This window comes from Pogoniulus pusillus, chromosome 18 (genome assembly GCF_015220805.1).
Source record: "Pogoniulus pusillus isolate bPogPus1 chromosome 18, bPogPus1.pri, whole genome shotgun sequence".
Lineage (NCBI taxonomy): Eukaryota > Metazoa > Chordata > Aves > Piciformes > Lybiidae > Pogoniulus > Pogoniulus pusillus.
Window position 1 is genome coordinate 767291 of NC_087281.1, and position 19241 is coordinate 786531.

A 19241-nucleotide genomic window follows, 5' to 3' on the forward strand; every position below is an offset into this window, starting at 1 on the left:
TTTTTTTAACAACACCCCCCCTCACACCCCCCACACCCCCACACCCCCCACCAGAATCACTGAGTAAAGGGAGGAGAGCATAGTACCAGGAATGAAATATGGGAGGAGAGCAGCATACCAGAAAACATCACAAGGAGGTTCAGGGATAATTTCTTACCATAAAAACACTTTTGCAGACAATGGCTCTTGCTGGAGCTGGGGTGCTTATGTGAGGGGGTTTGTGTGGATTTGTGTTTGAGATTTTGGGGATTTTTTGGTTTCATTTTTGTAGAATCATAGAATGTGATGGTTTGGGTGTTCCCCACCCCCCCCACACTTTAGAAATACCCAAACTAGACTCAGTCGGACTCTGGGAATATGAATGAAGCTATTTATTTACAGCAGCACAATGTACAAGCAGATAGTTACAGTACATACAGTTATAGACAGATATAGACAAGGTAAAAGGTAATACAGAAACACAACTGCCCTCCCAGAAACCTGAGTCCCCAGGAGGGGCTCTCAACCACCCCTGCACCTTCCCCCTGCCCCTCTCAACCTTACCCCAGTCCTAAGGAAGAATAGAGGTTCAGCCAAGAGGTTAAGAAGCAAAGGTGAGAGGCAGGAGAGGTTAGGGAGATGCTGCTCAGTCAAAGCCCAGCCCGAGAGTGCAAACAAAATGGTGAAAGTGTTATCTAATGTTTACCCTTCTTGTTCCCATACATCTCAGCGAGACTCTGAGGGGAGTAGACAGCACCATTGTTTCCTTTCACAGCCTATGGTCTACTTTTTCTCACCAAAACATTCCTGCCTGCTTCAAACTAGCACATAGAATCAAGCAGGTTGGAAGAGACCTCCAAGATCTTCTGATCCAACCTAGCACCCAGCCCTGTCCAATCAACCAGACCATGGCACTAAGTGCCTCATCCAGTCTTCTCTTGAACACCTCCAGGGACGATGACTCCACCACCTCCCTGGGCAGCCCATTCCAATGGCAAATCACTCTCTCTGACAACAACTTCATTACATTTCTCCCTCCTCAACTCTTCAGCCTGTCTAAAGCTCTCGAGTGCTAACAAGGTAAGGATGGTGCTGTTGTGACAAGTTCTGATGTTTAATAAAGGTAAGATCATGAGTCCTGTAGTGGACCTCAGATGGTATTTTATCTAAGCTCTCAGGCAGCCTTTGTGTGTGAGAAAGAATTTAGAGTGCTAAATGCCTATGCACATACCAGAACTGTTGCCTTTTAGCCTGAGGGAAAGCAACACTGATGACTAAAAGGGTAATTTGGGTGTATTTGTTGCTTAATGTTACTACAGGGATGAACATTGTCAGTCTTTAAACATATTTCCTTGTTTGATTATTGTCACTTATCCGAGTTTTCCCCTTTTGACTGAGTTTTCACAACTGCTCTTCCCATCAAGAGAACCCTTCTACCAGCTCCAGCACAGCGATGAAAGCCATATTAAGGTATTCTTGACATCTATCCCTAGTGGCTAAGCACCAAACTCAATTGCACACACACTTTATCTTATGTGATAAAATGCTGTGCCTCATATTCAGCTCCAGTCTCAGGTCTGATTAAGGTCAAAGTTAAATTTAGCAGAATGCTGGCAGATGAGGGAAATAGATTTACAGTGATTCTCTTTTGCAATAAAATGTATTAAACATGATAAAATATATATGTGGCAAATCTTGGTGATTTTCCCAGGGAAATATAAAGTAAATCGAACCCTATTGCTCTTGAGGCGTTGTGCAAATTCCCATTGCCAGGTCTTGGCTGCAGGGACTTCTATGTGGCAGTGATGAAAGCACAGAATAGCATTATGTGGTGAGAGCATGCTCCCTCTCCTTTCCTCAGACTTGTGTTTTTAACTATAACTCCTGCCACAGAAATAATATCCTTTATGTCTGTGTGGACAACAATTTGCACTAATAGGGTTGCAGTACCTGAATTAAAAAAAGTCCAAAAAGAGCAATCTCAGTGCTGAGGATAATTCAAACAAGATGAGCTGCTTGCTGATTTTTCACTTTTAGACGTAGATGCTGTTTCCAGTGAAGCAATTGGTGCATCTACAGCTTGAATTCCATTTCTGCTTTTACTTCCCTTGCTTCTATTTGATTATACAATCTTTACTACATTTTGAGTTAGTCCTTAAAAAAAAAAGAAAGGATTTTTTGTTTTTATTTTCATAGAATCATAGAATCAACCAGGTTGGAAGAGACCTCCAGGATCATCCAGTCCAACCTAGCACCCAGCCCTAGCCAGTCAACTAGAGCATGGCAAGAAAAGACTGCATGAGGCACTTAGTGCCATGGTCTAGTGCAAGCAAAGCCTGGCTGAGGCACTTAGTGCCATGGTCTAGTTGATTGTTTAGGGCTGGGTGCTAGGTTGGACTGGATGATCTTGGAGGTCTCTTCCAACCTGCTTGATTCTATGAGTCTATGAAAACAATCAGTATAATCCAGCAATGTAAGTGATTTATTCAGGCTTTTGCTGCACTGCTATGTTAACAGGAGCTGTGATGCTGAGATTTATGATGCTAATGTCATTCCAAAGTTTGCACTTTATTCTCTGAGAGAACATTTAGAGCCCAGAGCACAGACTCAAGAGTCGGGATGCAGAATCCAACATTTCTCCCAGCTTACTGAGTTACACTGTGCAGATTGGTTTATTCCTCCAGGCTTTCTTCATGTGGGAGAGCCATTATTTCTTTCTCTTACAATTTATTGTTTATAGAACACCCCTGTTTCACAGGAATTGATCATCACTCCAACAGGAAGCTTAAAAATGTGCCTAAAATATTCTCCTTTCAAAGTCTAGAGACTACTTCTTACTACATGGCCACATATCTAAAATGGGCACACAAAATCACTAAATGTACTCACAAGATTGCTGGCTCTGATGTCACCCTGAACCAGCCATAAACAATGAAACTTTAATGTGTGGAATAGCAGCCCCAAGAGATGATTCTAATGGCAACTAAGATATTGAAGGGTCTTGAACAAAGATCAAAGTGGCTTAGGGAGCTGAGATTTTGTCTGGAGAAAGGGAAGGTGAGGGGAGACCTCACTGCCCTCTACAACTATCTCAAGGAAGGCTGGAGTGAGATGGGGCTTGGTCTCTTCTCAAACACAACAAGTGACAGGACAGGAGGAAATGGCCTGAAGTTATGTCAAGGAGCACTCAGGTTGGGTAGTAGGAAAATTTTCTTCACAGAAAGAGTTGTCAAGCATCAGAACAGGATGTAGAGGGAGATGGTGGAGTCAGCAAATACAGAGGTATTGAACAGCTATGTGGATGAGGTACTTAGCAATATGGTTTAACCGTATTGTTTCAGCAGGAGTTGTAGGATTGTGAACTCTAGGCCAAACAGTTGGACATGACAATGATCTCAAAAGTCTCTTTCAAACTCGACTGTTCTGTGATTCTAAATGCTATAGGATATGTAATATTGTGCTAGTTTGAGCCTAACTGGGGTATTTTAGTGAGAGGAATGAGGCTATAGGCTGTGAAAAGGAAACAGTGGTGATGTCTGCTGCACTCATAGGCTTGCTGCGATGTATAAAAACAAGAACATAAACATAGATAACAGAGCTGCTCTCTAGCTGTGGGCTGCACTTCTCTCTCTAATCTGCCATCTGTCTAACTAATCCTTCTACTTCCTAACTCCCCTGGCTGATCCTCCAAACTCACCTTGAACATAAGTGTTTCTGTATTACTTTTCAACTTGTCTATTTCTGTCTATAGCTGTAGATATTGTAAATATCTCTTTGCATATTGCTAAGCTGTAAATATAAAGCTTCATTCCTTAATTTCCAGCTCAGATGAGTCTAGTCTGGATGATTTTCTTAAGCATGGGGTGGCAGGTAACACCCAAACCATCACAAATATCCTCTAAGTAGCTGAAGAAACCAGAATAAAAATGCCTTTGTTAAGTAATAAGGAGACATAAGCAACAGGATTTCTAAATAAAAGAAGATACTCTATGAAATTCAGGGGTTTTGCTGGATGAAAACAACTGCCATCGATTAAACACAAACTGACTCATATTAGGACCTACAAGAACTCCTGAGCTGTATGATTTTCTGGTATCAATAAACAACTGTGAACAATTCACTCAATCTACTGTAGCAAAATCATTGATTGAATTGTTATAAAGGACAAAAAAACCCAAAATGGATCACAGGAATGCCAAACAGTGTGCAGTGTAGCTACACAAAGGTTTGTGTATTCTGACATTGTTTTATCTGTGACCTTGTCTTGTGGAACCTTCCCCGTGGGATCAGGAGCTGTGGTCTCTCACTGATTGCCAGATGGCAGCAGGAACCCCAAAGTGCACATCCTGGCCAACACTGGGGAAAAAAAAGAAATCCATGGATCAGCTGCACTCTGCCAGCTAGAGCCTTGAGAAAGCCTCCTTCAGCACAGGAGGAGCAAGGAAACAGGGGAACATGGCTGGGCAAGCCAACATGGATAAGCCCATGTTTGCTCCATCAAGCCTACCACCACAAGAGCATTAAGTTATCTGCCAAGACTGAAAACCCAAATGTGAGCAAGGGGCTGCAGTTCTTTTCTGGATGACACAAGTTCAAATGGGCAAGCGTTAAAATGTGCACAGAACAGGACAAGTAGCTACAGACTTGTTGTTCTTATTCATCTGTATAACAGAAAGTGTCCCAAGTGGACTGTCTGCATGTGGAAATGGCATGGTTTTGTGTGGTTTATGGACATTCCCAACAGTTAAACTAGCCCCAGAGAGAGGCAGGGCTGATTTTTGGTGTACTGACTAACCTCCCAGCAATCTCCTGTCTGTGAAGCAAAAGACACTTTGGAAAGTCTTTGGCCAAAACTTTGGTCAGGTGACTAACGGTTTGCTACAGTGGGGCTTTCCGGCAGACAGCATTCGTGAAGGTCAGAAGCTGCCCAGCAGATATAGAAAAGTGTCCTTTTTTCTCCTTAAAGTGCAGCTTAGATTCATCAGTTCCAGTCTTCCACCACCATCCAAACACAAAAGTTCTTTCCTTAAGTTCAAGTGAAAGCTCCTGTGTTCTAGTCTGTATCCAGTGACCTTTGACCTGTCCCTGGCCACCACTGAAAAGAGCCCAGCCACATCTTCTTGACCTCAACTATTTAGATATTGATATGCATTGATAAGATTGCCTCTCAGTCTTCTCTTTTCTAGGCTAAAGAGTTCCAGGTCTCTCAGCTTCTTCTCATAAAAGAGAGATGCTCAAATCCTCTAATTAGCTTTTTGATCCTCTATTGGGCTTTCACCAGTACTTCCCTGGCCCCCTTAAGCTGGGGGATCCACAACTAGATACAATAAAGCTGGGGAGGGACTTTTTAAGGCTAGGAGGGCGTGACAGCACTAGGGGGAATGGAGCAAATCTGGAGGTGGGGAGATTCAGACTGGAAGTGAGGAGGAAGTTGTTTACCAGAGAGTGGTGAGAGACTGAACTGGGTTGCCCAGGGAGGTGGGTTGAGGCCCCATGGCTGGAGGTGTTTAAGGCCAGGCTGGATGAGGCTCTGGCCAGCCTGCTCTAGGGTAGGGGTATCCCTGCTCATGGCAGAGGAGTTAGAACTGCTTGATCCCAGTGGAAACACTGAAGGGAAGATCTGAGCTGTTGCTCACCCTGTTGTGTTTTCCCATTTGGTTATCTACGTTTTATGCTGTTGTCTTGAATCTTCATTCTAATTGTCTAAGTTATTCCTCTGTTGCTTCTGCCTCCAGGAGCATCCAGATACCATGTCTTTGCATGCAAGACTGATTCTCTTAGTGTGTGTTGTGTGACTCTTATTTGACAGCGTATCTAATTGGCTTCTGTTAACAGTAAAAGAGGTGGTTTTCCCCTGAACTGCTCAGGTATTTCTTTCCGGTTCTATAACCGTCATTAGGTTTGATCAAGCAGAAAGGCATGTGACAGTGCAGTGGTAATGCTGTGCCTTAAGGGAAGATCTGCTTCCTTGGAAGATGTGATGCATGAAGATACTGGAAGTACAGGTTGGATGTTAGGAGGAAGTTGTTGGCAGAGAGTGATTGGCATTGGAATGGGCTGCCCAGGGAGGTGGTGGAGTTGCTGTCCCTGGAGGTGTTGGAGAATAGCCTGGATGAGTCACCTGGTGCCATGGTCTGGTTGATTGGCTAGGGCTGGGTGCTAGGTTGGACTGGATGATGTTGGAGGTCTCTTCCAACCTGGTTGCTTCTATGATTGTTCTAAATTTGCCTCTGCTTGACCACAACAGCCTGTCAGGAAACTGTCAGTTCTACAGCTGTGAACACCTCAGACTGATTCCCTTGCACTCTTCACACAAGTAAAGAAGTCTAAGACAGGGAATAGGAGAAAACCTGGAGCTACCCCACAGCTTCCAAAGAGATAGTTCTAGAAATGCTTTTAAGAGAAAAAAAAACAACAAACAATAACAGCAGCAGCAGCAGTAGCAGTGTGCCCAGCTGGCTAAGAGAGTCAGTGGCATCCTGGCCAGGATCAGGAGCAGTGTGGCTCGTAGGTATTTCACTGTGATACATTCACAGGCAGATATATCACCTGAAGGGACAACTACTTCCTTGTAGCCTGATTTGACCACAGCAAGCTTTTACCAGAAGCAAGCTCAAAAGAAATGTCCTGAGTGTCAGACACTTAGAAAAAGAGAACAAACAAACAAACCCTCACAAAATAACAAAACACACACACAAAAACCAACCAAAAAACCCCAAACAAACCAAGCAAAAAAAAACAAACTCCGAACCAAACCAAAAAACCTTAGGGCAAACTGAAACTTTCCACTATGACTGAGAAACATGAACAAAACCCAAACAAATAAACAAAAAAAGGAAGCAGGACAGGGGGAGGTTATTCTGCCCCTGGCACTCAGCACTGCTTCAGGCCACACCTTGAGTGCTGTGCCCAGTTCTGGGCTCCCCAATTCAAAAAGAGATGCTGAGGTGCTGGAAGGTGTCCAGAGAAGGGCAATGAAGCTGGTGAGGGGTCTGGAGCACAGCCCTGTGAGGAGAGGCTGAGGGAGCTGGGGGTGTGCAGCCTGCAGAAGAGGAGGCTCAGGGCAGAGCTCATTGCTGTCTACAACTCCCTGAAGGGAGGCTGTAGCCAGGTGGGGTTGGTCCTCTTCTCACAGGCAGCCAGTAACAGAAGAAGGGGACACAGTCTCAAGTTGTGGTGGGGGAGGTCTAGGCTGGAAATTAGGAGGAAGTTGTTGGCAGAGAGAGTGATTGGCATTGGAATGGGCTGCCCAGAGAGGTGGTGGAGTTGCTGTCCCTGGAGGTACTGAAGCCAAGCCTGGCTGAGGCACTTAGTGCCATGGTCTGGTTGACTGGCTAGGGCTGGGTGCTAGGTTGGCCTGGATGATGTTGGAGGTCTCTTCCAACCTGGTTGATTCTGTGATTCTAAGAAAAGTTTGGATATTATGATACTGCAGAAAGTTTAAGTGCCTGAGCAAGAGTTCAAGCTCAGCAGTTTATAGTAGTGTCTGTGAAAATGAAATTGAATGGCAATTTACCAAGTGATATCTCTATGTGTGAGTCAAATGCAGAGATTGAACAGAGTACAAAAGACCTTGGCATTTTATGCTAGATTGTTTGTGAATATTCTCAAGTGGGAAAATAATTGGTTATTTTTTTACAATGATTTTTTTTATTGTTTTAATAAGCATCCATTATAAATTACAAAAGACTGAGGTGACATAGAATCAACCAGGTTGAGAGAGACCTCCAAGATCATCCAGTCCAACCTAGCACCCAGCCTTTATCCAGTCAAACCAGACCATGGTCACTAAGTGCCTCAGCCAGGCTTTGCTTGAACACCTCCATGGGATGGCAACTCCACCACCTCCATGGTTAGCTGTTGGTAATTGATAGGCTCAGGAGACCTACATGCAAAAGTGATTGTGACCAAGACTGGCCTTTAAAGTTGGAGGTATAAGTTGTAAGCTGAAAGTAATACGTCAAACTTGACATCCTCACAGACAAGAGTAAATAAGATGCTGAAGAAGTGAATGTTATTCTCCTGTTTATTGATGAGAATTTCTTGGGTCAGATTTATATTACTTTCATGCCAGTATCCAAGGGCATCTGGGGTCACGGAGGGAGATTTTTTGCTTGCCCCTGGGTGCAGCCAAATACAAGCAGTGCTGCTTCTGTATTTTGTCGCACTGCTGAGGGCCACTGCTGCACTCAGTCTGAGGCTGTATCCTGCCTGCTGCTTTATTTCCCCCAGACATTCAACATTAATCGAAAGCACTGAGAAGAGATAAAATCTGAAATGATGAGCAGGAAGATCAAAGGTATTATCACAGAGGCAGTGGAAGATTTTATGCCCAGAGGACCACACTGATTTTGTCACCAGACTGTGCAGCATAGAAGATGCATCTCTGAATGGCTGAACTAGGCTTGCTGTGAAGGGCTCCAGTTTATAGACCCATTAGTTATGCTTTCTTCTCCAGAGCCAGAATGTTTTTCTCAGCATCACTTGAATTTTTCTTCTTTCTTTAATGTTTTCCCCCATTTAGCTTTGACAACCTCTGAAGATAAGAGGCCTTAAAATACAAAGCTATTGTAATGTGATCTTCTGCAAGCCATAGCACAGACAGATGGGATTAGGGATGAGATTGCTGTTTTGTAAACTCCATTATTGCAAGATGTGCCTGCAGATGCTGAGGAAAGTGGAGGAAAGCAAAAAGACAGAAGCCAAGGGCTGGAAATGACATCAGGTGAGAGGCAGGAAAAGTTTGGGCTGGTTTGTTCAGTGGTTTCTTTTATTATTTTATTTCTGCATGACACTCTTTAAGAGGGAGAGTTTTAAGATGTAGTTGGCCTTTTATTAACAGTGCTCTAACAACTCTCTAAAGAGTAAGAACACTAAGATCAGCAGGTTTTTTGCTCCTTTCTTAATGTTCTCAGCCTTTGGAAAATTCAGTCAGTTCCCTAGGGACTTTAAAAGATAAAAAGTCAAGTCTCAAGTGTACAGCTAAACTCGTGTCTCACGAGAAGGGCTTCTACTAGTGTGAACTGAGGCAGCCGAAACTGAGTTCTGATGCATAAATGTAACAAAGACCTGTTACAATCAAAACAAAGCTGCATTTTCATACCAAATTATTTCTTATGGAGCTATTTTCTCCCTGAGTGTAACACATCTTTGGTGGTCAAAGGCATGTAAAAGTCGTAGCAAGTATTTTTTTTCCTCAACTTCCACACTGCCTAGACTATGCTGAGGTTGTTGTCACAGAAAACTTTGACTTGTCCCTTCCCTGAATAACTGTCTGACCTTGAGGGGAGAACTGAGCATCTTGTCCTTTTCTGCTCTTAAGATTCTGTCAGGCAAGCATGTTTTGTTTGTTCCACTTCATAGAACCATAGAATCAACCAGGTTGGAAGAGACCTCCAAGATTATCCAGGCCAACCTAGCACCCAGCCCTAGCCAATCAACCAGACCATGGCACTAAGTGCCTCAGCCAGGGCTTTGCTTGAACACCTCCAGGGACGGCGACTCCACCACCTCCCTTGGCAGCCCATTCCAATGCCAATCACTCTCTATGCCACACCTTCCTCCTGACATCCAGCCTAGAACTCCCCTGCCGCATCTTCAGACTGAAATCCCTTGTTTGTTGCTGGTTGCCTGGCAGAAGAGACCAACACCACCTGGCTACAGCCTCCCTTCAGGTAGCTACAGACAGCAATGAGGTCTGCCCTGAGAGGCCTGGGGCACAGCCCTGTGAGGAGAGGCTGAGGGAGCTGGGGTAGTGCAGCCTGCAGCAGAGGAGGCTCAGCAGGGATATCATTGCTGTCTACAACTACCCAATGGGAGACTGTAGCCAGGGTACTAGGAGTTGGTCTCTTCTGCCAAGCAAGCAGCAACAGAATAAGGGGACACAGTCTCAAGTTGTGGTGGAGGAGGTCTAGGCTGGATGTTAGGAGGAAGTTGTTGTTCAGAGAGAGTGATTGGCATTGGAATGTGGCTGCCCAGGGAGGGTGGTGGAGTGGCTGTGCCTGGAGGGGTGTGTGAGGAAAGCCTGGCTGGGGCACTTAGTGCCATGGTCTGGGTTGATTGTTTAGGGCTGTGTGCTAGGTTGGACTGGTTGACCTTGGAGGTCTCTTTCCAACCTTTGGGAATGATATTGCATGCACTTCTTCCTCCCTTACCTCTGTGGCTTCCAGTGAGCAAATGTCTCTCCAAAAGTCTGAGCATGCAGTGTGCAATCTTAAGCACCTGTTGGAGGCGGGTCATTTGTATATTTTGGAGTTGAGATTTTTCCCTTTGCAAGGTCTCTGTATGTTCACTATCACTTGATGTGTGTTTTTGTGCTAGTTTGAAGCAAGCTAGAATGTTTTGGTAACAGAACTAGATAACAGGCAGTGAAATGAAAACAATTGATGTCAACTTCTCTCACAGTCTCGCTGAGAACTCTGGGAAGAAGAAAGACTTTTTCTCCATTTTGTCTCACTCTTTGCTTTTGCCTTAGACCTGGTCACATCTCATTAACCCTTCTCCCACTAACCTGCTCCCTAACCTCTTGACTGCACCTCTTTCTTCCTGAGAACTGGGGTAAGGTTGAGAGTGGCCGGGGGGAGGTGTTGGGGTGGTTTGAGAGCCCCTCCTGGGGACTCAGATTTCTGGGGAGGGGAGTTGTGCTTTTGTATTGATTATCCTTGTATATTTCTGTATATAATTGGTATATAACTGTATATATTGTAAATAGCTGCTTGTAAATTCTGCTAGCTGTAAATAAATTGCTTCATCTATATTCCCAAGGTCCGTCTGAGTTAGCTGGGGCAAATACAAAGTGTGGAAGGGGCGGGGTGACCCCCAAACCATCACAGTTTTATTGATATAAATGGTAATTTTGCAACACAGAGACATAGTGAGATGTAGAGGGGAGGAAAAAATACATGCTCTTCATGCCCCTGTGTCTCCCCAATGCATTTCTTATCCTAGGATTTTCAACCAGATTGAGACTAATGATGGCATCTAAGACCCTCACATAAACCAGATTGCAATAGTGCTTTGCTCTGTCTTTGTGGTTACCAAGACAGTGTGTAATGGGCTGCACTGAAAGTTTCGTGAGAAGAGAGAGAAATGAATTGTTCTTGGCTCCTTGCATTATTTTCAGCAGCTGAATTTCTTATGAGTGCCATAAAACCTGTAATTAAACATAAAATGGGGGCAACAATTCAAGCCACTGCAATCTTGTGCAAAAAACACACTCTAATTGTCTTCCTGTTCCTGGCCTCTGCTAGGCTGGCAAAACTTTTTACCCTTTTTTTTTTCTTTCTTATTTCCCCCACCCCCATGCTTTTCTCTCTTCTTCCTCATAGTGTTCTATATTATGTTCCAGTATGGCACTGCAGCTTCTGCAGCGGCAGAATCACACAGAGCATCAGAACCCAGCACTGCCTTGAAAGGTTTGATATTAATTGCACAGAACATTTTTACTCAGAGCACAGAGCAATGAGTGACAAATCTGGCTCAAAAGTTATTTGAGCAATTTTCTTGTTGCAGTGGTAATTATGGCATAGAACATGATGTAGCTTGTTTAGGAAGCTTGTATTTAGGAGAGTCTTACTATTGTTTAGAACAGGTTTTAAAAACCCTACAGAGGGGAAAAAAACAGTTCTAACTTTTGGGTTTCAATTGGACTGGTAAATATTAATGGCCTCCTCCTCTTCAAGACACCCCCACCTGCCCACTTGAAACTATGTGCTACATCTCTCACAGAAGTCTTGGATGGTGTCCCATCTAGGAATGGCTCCATTCAGTGCTAGGCTTTGGACTGTCCAAGTTGGGCTGGGGGGATGGGGTCTTGGCTGGATATTAGGAGGAAGTTCTTCCCAAAGAGAGTGATTGGCATTGAGATGGGCTGCCGAGGGAGGTGGTGGAGTTGCCATCCCTGGAGGTGTTCAATCAAAGCCTGACCGAGGGACTTAGTGCCATGGTCTGGTTGACTGGCTAGGGCTGGGTGCTAGGTTGGACTGGATGATCTTGGAGGTCTCTTCCAACCTGATCGATTCTACGATTCTATGAACTGCCCTCCTCTTTTTGACAATAAGTGTTAGAATAAGGATTTTCCTTCTTTTAATGATTAGCCTAGAGGTAAGTTCTGTTACTAAGCACAGACAAAAGAGCAGGCTCAGTGCCCAGTTATTAGTAATGAGAGCTAAAATCATGCTTTGAATCTAGGTTTTTTTCTGTCCCATCTTGGGAAACACAAAGTTGCAAAAACTGAAATGAATGCCTTTGGACTACTTTAACGATTCTGAGACTTTGGTTTCTGGATAAGGAATGAAACCCTGGGGATCAAACTGATCCTCATGTGCTAGTTTGAAGAAAGTTAGAATGTTTTGTAAAAAGAACTAGATAACGGGCTGTGAAAAGGAAAACAATTGTGATGTCAACTTCTCTCATAGTCCCACTGAGAGTTCTGGGAAGAAGAAGTAAACATTTGATAGCATTCTCCATTTTGTCTCTCACTTTGCTTCTGGGCTTTGACGAAGCTGCATCTCAATAACCTTGCTGCCACTAACCTTGCTCCCTAAACTCTTGGCTGCTCCTCTCATTCTTCCTGAGAACTGGGGTAAGGTTGAGAGGGCAAGGGGAGGGTTGGGGTGGTTTGAGAGCCCCTCCTGGGGACTTCAGGTTTCTGGAGGGGAGTTGTGCTTCTGTATTGTTTATCCTTTGTATATTTCTGTATATAACTGTATATATGTAAATAGCTGCTTGTATATTTGCTGCTGTAAAATAAATAGCTTCATCTATATTCCCATGGGTCCGTCTGAGTTAGCTGGGGAAGAAATTCAAAAGTGTGGGGGGGCGAGTAAGAGCCCAAACCATCACACCTCATTTGGATGAAGTCTGATGCTCACATTCATGGGGCCCACTCTTTCCAAGGTCAGTTAAATTATCCTGCCCTAAGTCTTTATGTTTTCATTGGCTCTTGCTGGTACTTTCAGGCATTTATGATTGTGATGGGTTTGGGTGTTACCTGCGTCCCCTGTCCCCCCTCCCCACCTTAAGTAAAATCACCCAGACTAGACTCAGCCACTGGAAATTGAATGAAGCTTTATGCTTACAGCTTAGCATGGTATACAAGCAGATATTTACAATATCTACAGCTATAGACAGAATAGGCAAGGTTAGAAAGTAATACAAGAATGCAACAGCCCTCTCAGAAGCCAGAGTCCCCAGGAAGGGCTCTCAACCACCTTTCCACCTTCTTTCCACCCCTCTAACTTACCCCAGAGTTTGCCTTACATGCAAGGTGAGTTTGGAGGGTCGGCCAGGGGGTTTAGGAAGCAGAAGGACTAATTACACAGATGGTAGGTTAGAGACAGAGGTGCATCTACAAAGAGAAGGAGCAAACAACTGCATTATCTATGTTTATGTTTTTTATCCATCTCAGCAAACCTATTGAGTGCAGCAGACATCACCATTGTTTCCTTTTCAGCAACCTATAATCTAATTCTTCTCACCAAAATATCCCAGCTGGGGCTCAAATTAGCACAATGAATCTCCTTTGGAATATACATAGTCAAGACAATGGACTATAAATCTTATTTATACAGTATAACAATTAATACATTTAATTGCTTCTTCTGTAACAAAAGTTGCCTATGGCCTAACTTAGTGGGTGTTTATGAACATGAAAGGAGTGTTAAACTTTTGCGTGGGATCATGTGAGAGGCGTTGCATCTTTTCGGAAAGACTAGGCTGGCTCAGTACAGCTCTCTTTTTCATAGGATCACAGAATCAACCAGGTTGGAAGAGACCTCCCAAGATCAGCCAGGACCAACCTAGCACCCAGCCCTAGCCAGTCAACTAGACCATGGCACTAAGTGCCCCAGCCAGGCTTTGCTTGAACACCTCCAGGGATGGCAACTCCACCACCTCCCTGGGCAGCCCATTCCAATGCCAATCACTCTCTCTGGGAAAAACTTCCTCCTAACATCCAGCCCAGACCTCCCCCCAGCACAACTTGAGACTGTGTCCCCTTCTTCTGTTACTGGGCTGCCTGGCAGCAGAGCCCAACCCCACCTGGCTACAGCCTCCCTTCAGGGAGTTGTAGACAGCAATGAGCTCTGCCCTGAGCCTCCTCTGCTGCAGGCTGCACACCCCCAGCTCCCTCAGCCTCTCCTCACAGGGCTGTGCTCCAGGCCCCTCACCAGCTTTGTTGCCCTTCTCTGGACACGTTCCAGTATCTCAACATCTGTCTTGAATTGAGGAGCCCAGAACTGGCCACAGCACTCAAGGTGTGGCCTGAGCAGTGTGTTGATGTACTGTTGTATACAGGCCTCTCTGTTCAATCACAGTGAGCAAATCTGCAGCGGAACAGAAGAACCTACCCTACTTGAGGTTTGGTGACGTGGATGAAGTTCTTTCTTTGTTCCTGTGATCCAAAGGTTTATGAATTTACATGATCCCTCTGCAGTGGATGCTACACAAAGCATTTTTCATTAAAAATGATTTCTCCTGACACTTCTTTCTCTGTGACCATGATATGGCAGTCTGTGAGCACATTAGCCCAGTGAGCTGCTGGTGGAACACATGCACCATATGCGCCAATGCATTTGATACAGTGGAGCTAATTTACATGTTCCAGTCAATTGCTCTATGTGTCATTCTGCATCCTTCTTTTACCTTTCCTAAGTATCAGAAGCATCTGGAACTGTGTAGCTGCAATGTTTGACAATGAATTTGGGGTACATATTTAAAACTTTTCATTAAAGTACAGATATTTCTCTTCAAAACTTCATGTGCTGAATAAAGAATTAAAGCCAGCCAAATTCTTGATTGGTTTTGGAAATTTTATGCCTCAAATTAGAAAGTTTGGCATCCAGGACTGTAATTTTTGTCTTCTGCTTGTTTTCATAGTTCAATTAAAGAGAAAAATATATATATATTCGCCCACTCAGCTACTTAACTGTAGGAAGCTAAAGAAAAAGAAATCAAAGATCAGTGCTGGGCCTGATCCTGTCCAATACCTTTATCAATGATCTGGAAGAGGGAATTGAGTCCATCATCAATCACTTTGCAGATGACACCAAGCTAGGAGCAGGTGTGGATCTGTCGGAGGGTAGCAGAGCCCTGCAGAGGGACCTAGACAGGCTGGATTGGTGGGCAAAACCCAGTGGGATGAGATTTAGCAAGGCTAAGTGCAGGGTTCTGCACTTTGGCCACAACAACCCCAAGCAGTGCTACAGGCTGTGGACAGAGTGGCTGGAGAGCAGCCAGGCAGAGAGGGACCTGGGGGGTACCGGTAGATAGTAGCTGAACATGAGCACTGATCTAGTTGAGATGCATCCCTGCCAAGATGTGGAGGTTGGAGTAGATGATCCAAAGCCATTCTATGATTTCTGGTTCTGGTTTTGGGGCTGTTTCATGCTGATCATGTCTCATGCCATTTTTCTATCCTGAGAGCCTGCTTAATAAATGTCATGAGAGGTCTCTGTCTTTAGTCTCCTTTTTAACCTTCCCTTTTAGTTCCTTAAGAACTTCATCTCTGTGTTGCACGAAGGCTCTGACACCTCTCAAGCCATTTTATTATTTTTTACATTCTGCCATGTACTCTCTCCCCACCATTGACTCTGCAGGTAAGTGTGCTAAGGAGTCTGATAATAGTGAGGCTACAATTTGAAGACATCACAGTGATAAAATTGCACTGCTGGAGATAGGTGTGTTGTTTCTGTGCCCCCCTCTTCTCGGGTCTTTAGAGAACCTTAGGAGGCTTTAAAGGGCTATGTGTTAATAGGAGCACAATTTGGAAAGTGAATGGCTCTCATTTTACAGTGAAATCTGAGAGGCTCATCTGTTGGACTAGCAGCTAAGGGGTAGGGGAGGGCTGTTTAATGGTTATATTCAAGAGTGTAAGAGAGCTATGATTATATGGTTATATTCAAGAGTGTAAGGGTTGGTGACGCCAACCTGAAGTGACTTATCTAAATTGCAAAGATTTTTTTTATGCACCTGCTAGTAATGAATCATAGAATCATAGAATCACCAGGTTGGAAGAGACCTCCAAGATCATCGAGTCCAACCTATCACCCAGCCCTAGCCAGTCACATAGACCATGGCACTGAGGCCTCATCCAGGCTTTTCTTGAAGACCCCCAGGGACGGTGCCTCCACCACCTCCCTGGGCAGCCCATTCCAATGGGAAATCACTCTCTCTGTGAAGAACTTCTTCCTAACATCCAGCCTATACCTACCCTGGCTCAACTTGAGACTGTGTTCCCCTGGTTTTATTGCTGGTTACCTGGGAGAAGAGAACCCCCACCTGGCTACAATGCCCCTTCAGGTAGTTGTAGACAGTAATAAGATCACCCCTGAGCCTCCTCTTCTGCAGGCTAAACAGGCCCAGCTCCCTCAGCCTCTCCTCATAGGGTTTGTGGTTCCAGGCCCCTCACCAGCTTCGTTGCCCTTCTCTGGACATGCTCCAGCACCTCACATCTTTCTTGAATTGAGGGGCCCAGATCTGGACACAGTACTCCAAGGTGTGGCCTGACCAGTGCTGAGTACAGGGAAGAATAACCTCCCTTGTCCTACTGGCCACACTGCTCCTGATGCAGGCCAAGATGCCATTGGCTCCTTTGCCACCTGGGCACACTGCTGGCCTCATCTTCAGCTTACTATCTATCAGTACCCCCAGGTCCCTTTCCTCCTGGCTGCTCTCCTGCCACTCAGTCCCCAGCCTGTAGCGCTGCTTGGGGTTATTGTGTCCGTAGTGCAGAACCCTGCACTTGGCCTTGTTAAATCTCATCCCATTGGCCTCTGCCCACCCATCCAGCCTGTCCAGGTCCCTCTGCAGGGCTCTCCTTCCTTCCAACAGATCAACACCTGCTCCTAGCTTGGTGTCATCTGCAAACTTACTGATGCTGGACTCAATGCCCTCGTCCAGATCATCAATAAAGATATTGAACAGGACTGGGCCCAGCACTGATCCTTGGGGAACACCACTAGTGACAGCTGCCAACTGGATGTGGCACCATTCACCACCACTCTCTGAGCTCTGCCATCCAGCCAGTTCTTGATCCAGCACAGAGTGAATCGGTGGTCCAAACCATGAGCTGCCAGCTTGGCTAGGAGCTTCTTGTGGCAGACAGTGTCAAAGGGCTTTGCTGAAGTCCAAGTAGACTACATCCACAGCCTTCCCCCACATTCACCAGGCGGGTAACCTGATCATAAAAGGAGATCAGGTTGGTGAGGCAAGGACCTGCCCTTCCTAAACCCATACTGGCTGGGCCTGATCCCTTGGCTATCCTGTAGGTGCTTTGTGATGGCACCCAAGATGACCTGTTCCATGACCCTTGCCTGGCACTGAGGTCAGGCTCACAGGTCTGTAGTTTTCTGGCTCCTCCTTACGACCCTTCTTGTGTATGGGAATCACATTGGCCAGCTTCACAGTCTTCAGGGACCTCTCCAGTGAGCCAGGACTGCTGATAAGTGATGGAGAGTGGCTTGGCCAGCTCAGCTGCCAGCTCTCTCAGCACCCTAGGGGTGGATCCCATCCGGTCCCATGGACTTGTGAGGATCCAAGTGACTTAGCAGATCCCTTACTGCTTCCTCATGGATTAGAGGGGGACTGTACTGGTCCCCTGACTCCATCCACCACTTCAGGAGTCCAGCTGTCCTGGAGACAACCTGTCCCACTAGTGAAGATTGAGGCAAAGAATGTGTTAAGCACCTCTGCCTTTTCCTCATCCTTTGTCACTATGTTCCCATCCCAATGAGATTGGTTTAGTTCCATTACTGGGCATGTATTATTACATTCCAGAGAATTTTCAGTGTATCCACATTGTTTTTCATTAGAGATTACAAAGAGTTATGAAAGAAGAGTCTTCTATGACCACAACACTGCAGCAAGTAAATATTGTGGAATGGCTTTTTTGTGTTTTCATAGAATCAAGCAGGTTAGAAGAGACCTCCAAGATCAGCCAGTCCAACCTAGCACCCAGCCCTAAACAATCAACTAGACCATGGCACTAAGTGCCTCAGCCAGGCTTTGCTTGAACACCTTCAGGGACAGTGACTGCACCACCTGCCTGGGCAGCCCATTCCAATGCCAATCACTCTCTCTGCCAACAACTTCCTCCTAACATCCAGCCTAGACCTCCTCCACCACAGCTTGAGGCTGTGTCCCCTTCTTTCTGTTGATGCTTGCCTGGTAGAGAGACCAACCCCAACTTGGCTACAGCCTCCCTTCAGGTAGTTGTAGACAACAATGAGGTTCCCCCTGAGCCTCCTCTGCTGCAGGCTGCACACCCCCAGCTCCCTCAGGCCTCTCCTCACAGGGCTGTGCTCCAGGCCCCTCACCAACTTTGTTGCCCTTCTCTGGACACGTTCCAGTATCTCAACATCTCTCTTGAACTGAGGAGCCCAGAACTGGACACAGCAATAGAACAAGGGGGACACAGTCTCAAGTTGTGCTGAGGAAAGTATAGGCTGGATGTTAGGAGGAAGTTCTTCACAGAGAGAGTGATTGGCACTGGAATGGGCTGCCCAGGGAGGTGGTGGAGTCGCTGTCCCGGGAGGTGTTCAAGAAAAGACTGACTGAGGCACTTATTGCCATGGTCTAGTTGACTGGATAGGGCTGTGTGATAAGTTGGACTGGCTGATCTTGGAGGTCTCTTCCAACCTGGTTGTTTCTATGATTCTATGATTCTATGATTCTATGACTTATGAGACTTCGATATATAATTGAGATTATTCAGGCTTTCTGCTTGCCTGCTTGCCATGGACTTTAGCAGCTGTACGTGACCTCGTGAAATGAACGACCTTGAAACTGTAATAATCAATCCTTCAAACATTTTGATAGATCAGTAAAACTGCTGTTAATCTCTAATATGTTCCATAATCAAAATGTCACTTTATTTACTCAAACAATCAGATAGATGTGAAATATGAAGTATGTGAATGCACAAATAGTGCCTGTAGGTACAAATTCATCTCTCTTTTCAGCTATGCATCAGTTTACTGATGATTTCTGGTTTCCTCTGGGAAGTTGCTGGGCAAGTACAATTTGTAGTCATTTATATAATGAGCCAACTGTATGGTAACAGAAGTCACTGTGTGTGGTAAAAGAAAACCCGATCTGGAGCTGGCAAGAAAGGACTGCATGTGATCCTGTTTGAGTGAAGGGATTTTCTGCCTTGTGTTGCCTTGCCTTGTGCATTGCGTGATATCTCTCTCAACACACACAAGGATGTAGAGATGACAAGCCAGATAAAACAAACTGGAAAGCAAGAGATTTGAAACTGAGAG

The 19241-nt window shown here is 45.2% G+C and overlaps 1 long non-coding RNA gene across 1 annotated transcript in view; it reads right to left on the reverse strand.

The window, feature by feature from the left end:
• The window catches only part of LOC135183333 (uncharacterized), a 541852-nt gene that overhangs the window by 142649 nt on the left and 379962 nt on the right, over positions 1–19241 (reverse strand). The window lies entirely within an intron of this gene.